The 10,263-nt window shown below is 36.9% G+C and overlaps 1 protein-coding gene across 1 annotated transcript in view; it reads right to left on the reverse strand.

The window, feature by feature from the left end:
* Positions 1–10,263, reverse strand: part of LOC107715401 (neurexin-1-like) — a 422,466-nt gene that overhangs the window by 62,644 nt on the left and 349,559 nt on the right. The window lies entirely within an intron of this gene.

The raw sequence follows: 10,263 nt of genomic DNA on the forward strand, positions 1-10,263 counted from the left end.
ATGGAAACACCAAAGACGCTTTAATATGTTGTGCGTTTTAATAGACCGGTGATGACCGCACAGAGTAGCATTATAACAGAACTTTCAAATGTATCTAGTATGATAAAACAGCGCTGCTTTTTCCCCCACATACGCACGACCGGAAGGAGCGGAAGCCGTCGACTGTGGCATAATACAAGGTCTGCTGCTTTCGAGCCGTGTGTCACGTTCATTCAGCGGACTCGTTTCACTTCGACGGCTTTCAGCCTCACCCTGCTTCATTCTACTACGTTAATAAATCATTAGCTCATCCATGAACATGATTTCTGCCCGAGTCCCGTCGGATTGCATCGGCTGTGGGGGTGAAGACGACAACTCCCATGATTCCACACTCAGTCACGGCATTGTCAAACTATGCCTTTGTCTCTTTGTTTATTTTGAATACACGCCCTCTAGCACCGAAAAATTACATATTGTGCCTTTTAGCGGCAAAAATTACATATTGTGCCTTTAAGATTTCCTGTCTTACATTAAAGCCCTTTAGCCTTCTCAAAAGAGATAATCACTGTTGAGCTTTCTTATAGACATTATTTGCCTGCTGTGTGAAAGATAAATGCCTGTCAATCTCAGTGCCCAAATATGTAAAGGCCTCAACCTGCTCCGCTACCTGCCCCCCCAGCTCAAGTGGTTCAGATAGAGGATGATCAGTGTTAAATGAACGAAACCTTCCACAACACATCTCCTTAGTCTTACTTTTACTATAAAAAATCAAAACGACGGTGGGGGTCGGTGACGGTGTTGCGGCTTAACACCGGTATCACCGTCAACACCGTCTATCGCGGCAAGCCTACTTGACATGAGTTTTTTTTGGAACTGGAATAATGGTTGTGTCCTTCCATACTCTTGGGACATACCCAGTGTTCAAGGACAACTGGAAGAGTTGACCCACCATCCTGCCTACTTGGGCCGAACACTCTTTCAATAAGCGGCTCTCAAGTCCATCCGGACCAGGAGCTTTCTTTGGCTGTAATTTGGAGAGGATGGAGACAGCCCTTCGTTCCTCCATACTGATTGGTGTAGGGGCATTACTTAAGTCAGTCTGGTCCCAATCCACTCTCATAATTATTCATATTAAACCTAGCATAAAAAGCATTCAGCTGCTCAACAAAGGAAGCAGGGTCTGGACACTGAACTCGAGTTGAAGCCTGGGCTCTTCCCATCATCATATTAAGATTCTGCCATGCCGCCTTCATATTTCCTTTAATAAAACTCTAGACCATCTTGTCTTTATATCGAAGTTTGGCCAACCTGGTTTTATCTCGCAGTTCCTTTCTCAGTGCATTAACATGTCTTTTATCACCCTCCATAAAGGCAGTCTTTTTTAGGTTAATACAATGCTTCATCTCTTTAGAGACTCAAGGTTTGTTGTTTGGGTAAAGAGTAACTTTCTTAGTTGGTATCACATTATCAGCACAAAAAGACATATATGAACAGATGGAATCATTAATCATATCCAAATCGCCATTATTGCTCTGAAAAAACATCCCCCAATCGGTAAGCTCAAAACATCCTCTTAGGGTCTGCACAGAGTCATTGTTCCAGACCTGGATAATTTTTGATTGAGTCTTGTGTGTTTTCAGTCTTTGTCTGTATTTTGGCAACAACAGAACTACATTATGGTCTGAGAAGCCAAGAGGAGGGAGGGATTTAGAGACATAAGCACCAGGAACGTTTCCAAAACACAAGTCCAGCATTTTGTCCAGACGAGTTGGAATAGTGACATATTGCTCTATCTGTGGAAGCAAGGATCCGACATCACAACTGTTAAAATCTCCAAGCAAAAAAAATAGGTTGATCAGTTGCTCTTAATACAGCATTATTATAAATGTCCGCAATACGTTCAGCTGCAAGAGTGTTATCAGGGCCAGGAACATAGGCAAGAATTACTGTCACTTGAGTGAACACACGCAGTAAATAATAAGGTCGAAACGACACAGTCATCATTTCGTAGTGGCCAGAGCTATCAGCCTCACGCACTGTAAAATTAGCAGCCCATTTATCATTTACGGCCATAAAAAAGACCGCCTCCAATTGATTTCCAGCTCAGGTTATTGTTCTCATCTGATAGTGTCAGTGCAGTCAGATCTATAATATTGAATGAATATTAAATGTTTTTTTGAAAAAAAAAAAACGTAAATAAATTAATAATAATAATAATAAACAAAAAAAAAATCATATATATATAAATGAAATTAAAATGAAAATAGAAAAGAAATACATCAATCTAACAAAATTCTAATTCAAAATATGAACAAAATCTACAATAGTATATCAGTAGTAGTACTAAAATATCACTCTCTGAATCAGATTCATGTCCAGGTCATATCATATTTCACAAGAAAATAATAAAAAAAAATGTTTATGGCACTAAAAATAGACTTTTGTTTTCTTTATACACTATATAATTATTTTTGTTTTGTTTTATTTTATTTTATGAGAATAAAAATCTTTCTCATTATCTTTTACTGAACTAAATTATTTTTATTACTATAAAAAATCAAAACGACGGTGGGGGTCGGTGACGGTGTTGCGGCTTAACACCGGTATCACCGTCAACACCGTCTATCGCGGCAAGCCTACTTGACATGAGTTTTTTTTGGAACTGGAATAATGGTTGTGTCCTTCCATACTCTTGGGACATACCCAGTGTTCAAGGACAACTGGAAGAGTTGACCCACCATCCTGCCTACTTGGGCCGAACACTCTTTCAATAAGCGGCTCTCAAGTCCATCCGGACCAGGAGCTTTCTTTGGCTGTAATTTGGAGAGGATGGAGACAGCCCTTCGTTCCTCCATACTGATTGGTGTAGGGGCATTACTTAAGTCAGTCTGGTCCCAATCCACTCTCATAATTATTCATATTAAACCTAGCATAAAAAGCATTCAGCTGCTCAACAAAGGAAGCAGGGTCTGGACACTGAACTCGAGTTGAAGCCTGGGCTCTTCCCATCATCATATTAAGATTCTGCCATGCCGCCTTCATATTTCCTTTAATAAAACTCTCCTCCATCTTGTCTTTATATCGAAGTTTGGCCAACCTGGTTTTATCTAGCAGTTCCTTTCTCAGTTCATTAAAGGGGTCATATGATGCTTTTTTAAAGATCATTATTTTGTGTATTTGGTGTAACAGAATATGTTGACATGCTTTAATGTTCAAAAAACACATTATTTTTCAAATACTGTACATTATTGTAGTAAAGTAGAGCATTTTTTAAAACAACAGCAGGATGGTGATGTTATTGTATTAGGTGGAGATTGGAACTGCACTTTAGACTTTACACAAGATAGGACTGGAGAAGAACCTCATGCAAAGTCAGCTATTTTTTTAGCTAATATTATAAAAAATTTTAACTTCTCAGATGTATGGAGAGAGCATAATTCATCAGTACGGCAGTATACATGGATGAAAGTCAGCAATGGAAGCGTTTCTGGTGCACGCTTGGATAGGTTTTATGTATCACACAATCTGAGAAACAAAATTGTTAATACAGCTATCACCCCAACTGTTCTTTCTGATCATAAACTTATCACAATTGAGTATATACTAACTGAAAGAAAGCATATGAGTTATTACTACTGGGCATGAGATCAGTTCGAGTGGCAGATAGACTGTTGACTCAAATATTTGAGTTTTTACCAACTGATTATAGACTGTCATTAGAGACACCGGTTGGGGAGGAGGAGACTTCTGTCTTCCCAGACCTGAATTTTTCAGCTGATATTAGAACATGGCAAGAAATGGAGAATGGTTTGCTTTCTTTTAAGACACCCCAGCTGGGACTTTTTAGAAATGCTGGAAAGAAAGCTATTTATGTACTGTGTGTAAAGGTGTCACATCTTCTTCAGCTTCAGAATGTGAAAGAGTCTAAATGGCAAGAGTTTTTTGGATCAAGCGTTTCCCCTAAAGGTTGCTGGAGGACCTTGTACAAACCTCCCATTGAGAAAAGAACTGGAGACCTACAATGGAGGATTGTGCATGGTATAATAGCCACAAACAGACACAGAGCACACCTCGATCCACAGGTTGGGGAGGGCTGTCCTTTTTGTGGAGCACAAGAAACTGTCTTCCATTTATTTTTTAATTGTGGGAGATTACAACCATTATTTTATAAAATGGAAGAGTGGTGTCAAACTTTGGGGGAATTATTTGCACCTGCAAGGTTTATTTTTGGGCCAAAGTACAGCAGAAGTAAAATGAGGAGTCATGTTTTATTAAACTTCTTATTTGGGCAAGCAAAGATGGCTATATGGTTGTCAAGAAAAAGTAAATTGAATGATAAAGGATCAACTGATGCTATTTCAATATTGAAGGGATTAATAAAATCCCGTATTAGTATAGAGTATAGTTATTATAAGTTGATAAATGATCTGCAGATGTTCAAATATAAATGGGAAGTTAATCAATGCATTTGTGAAGTTGACTCTGATGAAAGTTTGCAAATTTATATTTGAGTAATGTTTGTTTTATAAACTTGCGCCAAAAACTGATTGATTTTTTAATGAATTTTTTTTTCTCTTTTGATGTCAATCTAAATTTTTTAACTTTTTGTAATAAAGAGATCTTAAAAGTCAAGTCTCTCTCTAGCTCTCTCTCTCTTGCGCTCTCTCTCTCTCTCTCTCTCTCTCGCTCGCTCGCTCGCGCACACACTGGGGGCGTGTTAGAATGAGCCGTTTTAGGGGGGCGTGGCAGAGTCTTAACTTTGATAAAGAATATCTCTTTGGTTTTGAGACTTTAGTCTTTGCAACTTCAGGGATCTTATCTATGCACAATCAGCTTGTAACACTCCAAAGAGAAAGGAAAACTTGAAATCGCATCATATGACCCCTTTAACACATCTTTTATCACCCTCCATAAAGGCAATCGTTTTGAGGTTAATACAATGCTTCATCTTTTTAGAGACCCAAGGTTTGTTATTTGGGTAAAGACTGACTATCTTAGTTGGTATCACATTATCAGCACAAAAAGACATATATGAACAGATGGAATCAGTAATCATATCCAAATTGCCATCATTGCTCTGAAAAAACATCACCCAATCGGTAAGCTCAAAACATCCTCTTAGGGTCTCCACAGAGTCATTGTTTGCTAAATGACTGACCTCCCACTTTCCCCCAAAATCTCACCTAAATACCTGGATGACAAAGTGGAGCCACCTGTCATTCCTGGCGCTTGTGGTAGACTAAATGAGCAAACAGAGGAGGTGTGGGGAATGTAATTAAGTGTTCTGGCGAGTGGTCCCCTAGGCAGGATGTGGGTTACTGAGTGCTGAACACCTGCTCATGAAAGCTGCTAACTAACTTGTTGAGTTTGGGCTGCCACGCTTCACAACAACTGTTTGAGCCGCTGAAATATGAGGAACGGTTATAATGAAATGCTAAAACACATGGGATCAATCAGGCCTGTTCATTTAATTGGAGCTAAAGTGTCTGTTGTCAGCAGGGTCCAAAATTAACACTTGCCAAGCGCCAAATTAAAGTAAAATTCGCTATTGGCTATTAAGTCAATTAAAACGGGTTGCCAGTAATTTAATTCAGATCTGCAACATAATATAAAGTTGAACTCAAATTATAATAATGATAGTCTGACCCTCAATGATGTAAGCACCATGTAATTCAAATGAAAGACAAACAAACCACCTACCTACTAACTTTTACGTCAATGGAAAATTTAGAATTAATCTACCATGCCTGATTTATTATTTTTTTTTTTTAAATCCAAAGCTCCATGACGTGACACACGTGGAATATTTCTCACATTAATCCACCCAGACAAAAAATATCAGGAACAAAACCACAATGTGTCTTGACATTTGTGACAGGCACAGTTTCACTGAGAGACAGATACTGACTCATCTCTTATTATTCTGCGAAAAACAGCTCAATAATTCCAGCGTCAAAGAGATTTAAATATATATATATATATTTTTTTTTATAAGAAATGATGCAAAATATAGTTTCATGGCTGTTAAGGAATATTTATGGTTGGGAATTTTCTCAATTTACTCACCATTGGCAGCTGGGTTGTATGTGAACCTACTTTACTACATAAACCATACATAGTGATCTAGACAACCCATGTGACTGCATTGGCCCAAGGACATTTTTTATGGGACGTTTAGCCTAACACTTCACAGCAGAGGTGAAACTTAACCACTGCTATCATGATGCAATCAGAAAGTATATAAAGTCCCCAAAACAGAATTGATTTCCTCACTCAGAATGAATAAGAATTTATCGGCTTGATTATTCTCTAAATGTTGGAATCTGATTCCACTCTATATCATTTTAAGGTTGTGCTAAACGAATCAATATCACTTCACATAGACCTCTGATAATGTTGTCTGCCTTAGATTGGTTGTGACCTATACTCATTTATCTGTCCTTGAAAATTATGACATACAACCATTTGTAGCCTTTTCTATAGGTGAAAGAAAGCATCCTTTTTTTTTGGTGCAAATAAACACAAGTATTTGTATTTTTCCACAATGGCACTTTGTCAGGCTTTAGTGTAGTGGAACAAGCGAGGACCAGTGCATTAAGTTCCTGATAGGTTAAGCATTTGTAAACAATGTTTAATTCAATAAACACACTTAATGAACTGTCCACACACACCGTCTTTGGGGGGGAAAAATTAAATTTTCCTGCTTCAGTTACTCCCTGTAATTCAACTAAAAAGACTTGTGTGTATTGAGCAAGATAAAACCAGTTTCTGAGCCGTGTGCCATTTAAAAATACCAATCACAAAACAACTTTTATAATCTGTATGAAACAATAATTTTGGACAGGATATATTAAAGTGCTTGCCCCTTTGTTAGGCTGTAGTTGTCACAGACACGAATCATGGTTTGCTGGCTAGCGTTTTGAAGGTGGTATTACGGAGAATTTGATTCGACAAAACTTTAAAACTATATTTTTTTATATATAAATACATAAACATAAGATACATGTTATAAATTCAGCACACACAAAGGCTTCTGAATATATTTAGAATTATTTAGCTTAGAATATAATAACAATTCTCTCTCAAAACTTAATTGTTAATTGTTAATTATTAAAAAAAATATTATTTGCTTTGGGCTATTTAAAATGCAATAAACAAAAAGCAGGAAATATGTACAGAAATACATCAAAAATACAAACAAAAATTTTAAGGTATTATGCCTGACCTACTTAAAGAAAAAACATGAGAGTGATTAAACTGAGGGGGAAAAAAAACATTACTGATATGTAAAAAATTACTTGTTTTATTATTTTGAAAACACACACATGTACACAAATATTTGTCCTCTTTTAGTCCATTGTATATATATATATATATATATATATATATTAAGACTGTGCGATTAATCAAAATCGAATCGAAATCGCGATTTGAGACGTTGCGATTTGCTAATTGCAAAGCCTGCGATGTGGACGCGATATTACTCTGTTCCAGAGCATATGCATGACTGCCTGCGTTGAGTTGCAGTCTTACTTGCCCTGGGCAAGAGTGAGCGCACCTCCGTTCTCCCCAATCAGCACTGCTCTAGCCAACTGCGTAAACGCCCACCATAAAAAAAGAAAAAAAAAGAAAAGTGGGATGGGAGAGAGACAGAGTGGGATTATGGCGTCTACTGGGTTAGATCGATAGTTAGGCAAATTAAAACTAAAGAAAAACATATGCAACTTAAGCTTCGAAATGACAGACAACGAACAAAACAGGTAATTTGCAAGAGCTGCGTCACAGCCCATATCAAGAGCTCCCTTATCGGTTCTGTTTTCAGTACTGGGGAATAAAAGATACATTCTTAGATGTTTTTGTTAGTACGTGAACGTTATTTTACACATTTTATCTCCCCAACAGATTAATTTGAAATAAGTTTATAATGCATGTTGACTATTCCCAATTCAGAAGAGCGCACACACAGCCTGTGTCTGTGAATGCTTCTCATACTCGCTCCTCTCTGCCCCACGCGGCGGCTTCTCAGTTTTCTTATGGTAATATCACAACTCGAAACCCTGTGGGATATAAAGCAAACACATAATAACAAAAATAAATGAAAAAAACCCCCAAAAAACAAAACAAAACCATGTTTGGCTACATCACCTCCCCAATGAACAGTTGAGCAAAATGATTTATTCTCGCTCTTTTCATGCAGCTTCAAAATGGGTTTTACACGTTTCTTCTTTTCAACAAGGCAAACAACAATCTCCAATAAAGCGTTGGGATTGGATTTCACTGAGAGCTCCTGTGAGATGCTGTGATTAGATAAGCTCTGTGTATGGAGGCTAAAGGGAAGTGAGTTAGGAGCAGTGCAGTTATTTGCTCTGTGTTCCCAGATGCCCACAGACAGAGGGATATTGGAATCATGTCCGCTGGATCATGTGTGTACAGGCTCAGTCCTTCTGGACCTGAGATTCCTCACAGTTCTGGGAATCAAAATCAGCAGTCTATACAGACACATGAAAGTGGCCAAAAGATGAGGAAAACTACACAATGCTCCAGAGATATAAGTTATGAAGTGATGCTGCAGTAATGTGTGAATGAGCATTACTGCAGCAAGCGTACAGCACAGAATAATAATGAAAGAATTAGCTCATTTTCCATTGTCTTTGTGCTAGTAGAGGTAGACTACTACGTACTTCAAATGAACAATTTTATCCAACCACAGGTTTGTGTAATCATAAAATCAAAATATTTGATCCTTTAAGGTCTGCTTCTTTTGTTAACATTCATGTTAAACTTTCTTTTTTAAATAGACAGACAGACAGACAGACAGACACAGACAGACAGACAGACAGACAGATAGATAGATAGATAGATAGATGACAGACAGACAGACAGACAGACAGATAGATAGATGAGAGACAGACAGACAGACAGACAGACAGATAGATAGATAGATAGATAGATAGATAAGGTACCTACTCAGTCAAACTAACAAATAAAGTTACTTTTGTATTTTCCCCCCTATTTCTGAATGTTTGCTTTAATGCTTGATATTGCTGTTAAATTTCCAAATATACTTGGCTTCATGGCATTTTAATTTGAATTGTTGTTGTTTACTGCATGCATATTAACATTTCACTTCAAAACTGAATGTTTTTTTCAGCATATTAGTTTTTGTTGCGGTATAAAAGGATTCTAATAATAAAATAGAAAGTAATTAAGGGGGGGAAAGAAAATAATAAAAGATAAATGAATATTTCCTCTCTGGATGTGCACTGTATGCCAAAAACAAACCAGCTGCCGCTTTTGGGACGACTAGAACATTTTTGTTAGATGCATCCCAAGTATTTTTTCTTCTTCTATGGATTCAGTTCAACTGCTTTGCACTTTTTTAGCTGCAATGATATTGCCAGAATGATCCATCTAGTTCAGCAGTTGAAAATTGCTAAATATTTTTGTAGAAACTGTAGAAACTGTTCTTCAGGATTTTTTGGGGAAAAGAAAGCTCAAAAGAAAAGCATTTATTTCAAATAATATAAATAATATAATCTTCACTGTCACTTTTGATCAATTTAATGCATCATTGCTTAATAAAACTTTTGAATGGTAGTGTATCACAGTTTTCATAAAAATATTAAGCATCACAATTGTGATAACATTGATAATAATAAGAAATGTTTCTTGATCACCAAATCAGTGTATTAGAATGATTTCTGAAGGATCACGTGACACTTAAAACTGGAGTAATGACACTGAAAACTCAGCTTTGACAGCACAAGAATAAATTACATCTTAAAATACTATATTCAAACAGAAAACATTTATTTTACTTTGGGAGCATAAGAGACTGGCAAAATCATTGCAGGATTCACAGGTTTTGGCCAAAGACTTTAAAGTTTTGAATATGGACCTCGTATATTCCATAAAAGAATGTCATTTAATTGAACCAACTTATTTCAATATTTAAATACACATCAGAAATTAACCTTTGTGACATATTTAATTTTAACGTCAATATTTTAATCATGCATAGCATAATTAGCCCAGACTCATTTCCTAGCTATTTCATAACACAAAAGTAAATCAAGTCTGTTTAAATATACAGAATGTAGTATGAAACACCTACTCATCTTTAGCGTTTGGAGAGTGATTAACCTTTTGGATAAGCTTACTTGCCAATCAGGGCACTGCGCTCATCAAGGTAAATGTGAACACCCATCATTTGCGGTTCATTAAGTCCATGCATTCAGCCAAACCCAGACACTTCTGACATCTCAAATAACTTGGAGCACTCCT

The sequence above is a fragment of the Sinocyclocheilus rhinocerous genome, unplaced genomic scaffold (genome assembly GCF_001515625.1).
Source record: "Sinocyclocheilus rhinocerous isolate Xijiao unplaced genomic scaffold, SAMN03320098_v1.1 scaffold299, whole genome shotgun sequence".
Classification (NCBI taxonomy): Eukaryota; Metazoa; Chordata; class Actinopteri; order Cypriniformes; family Cyprinidae; genus Sinocyclocheilus; species Sinocyclocheilus rhinocerous.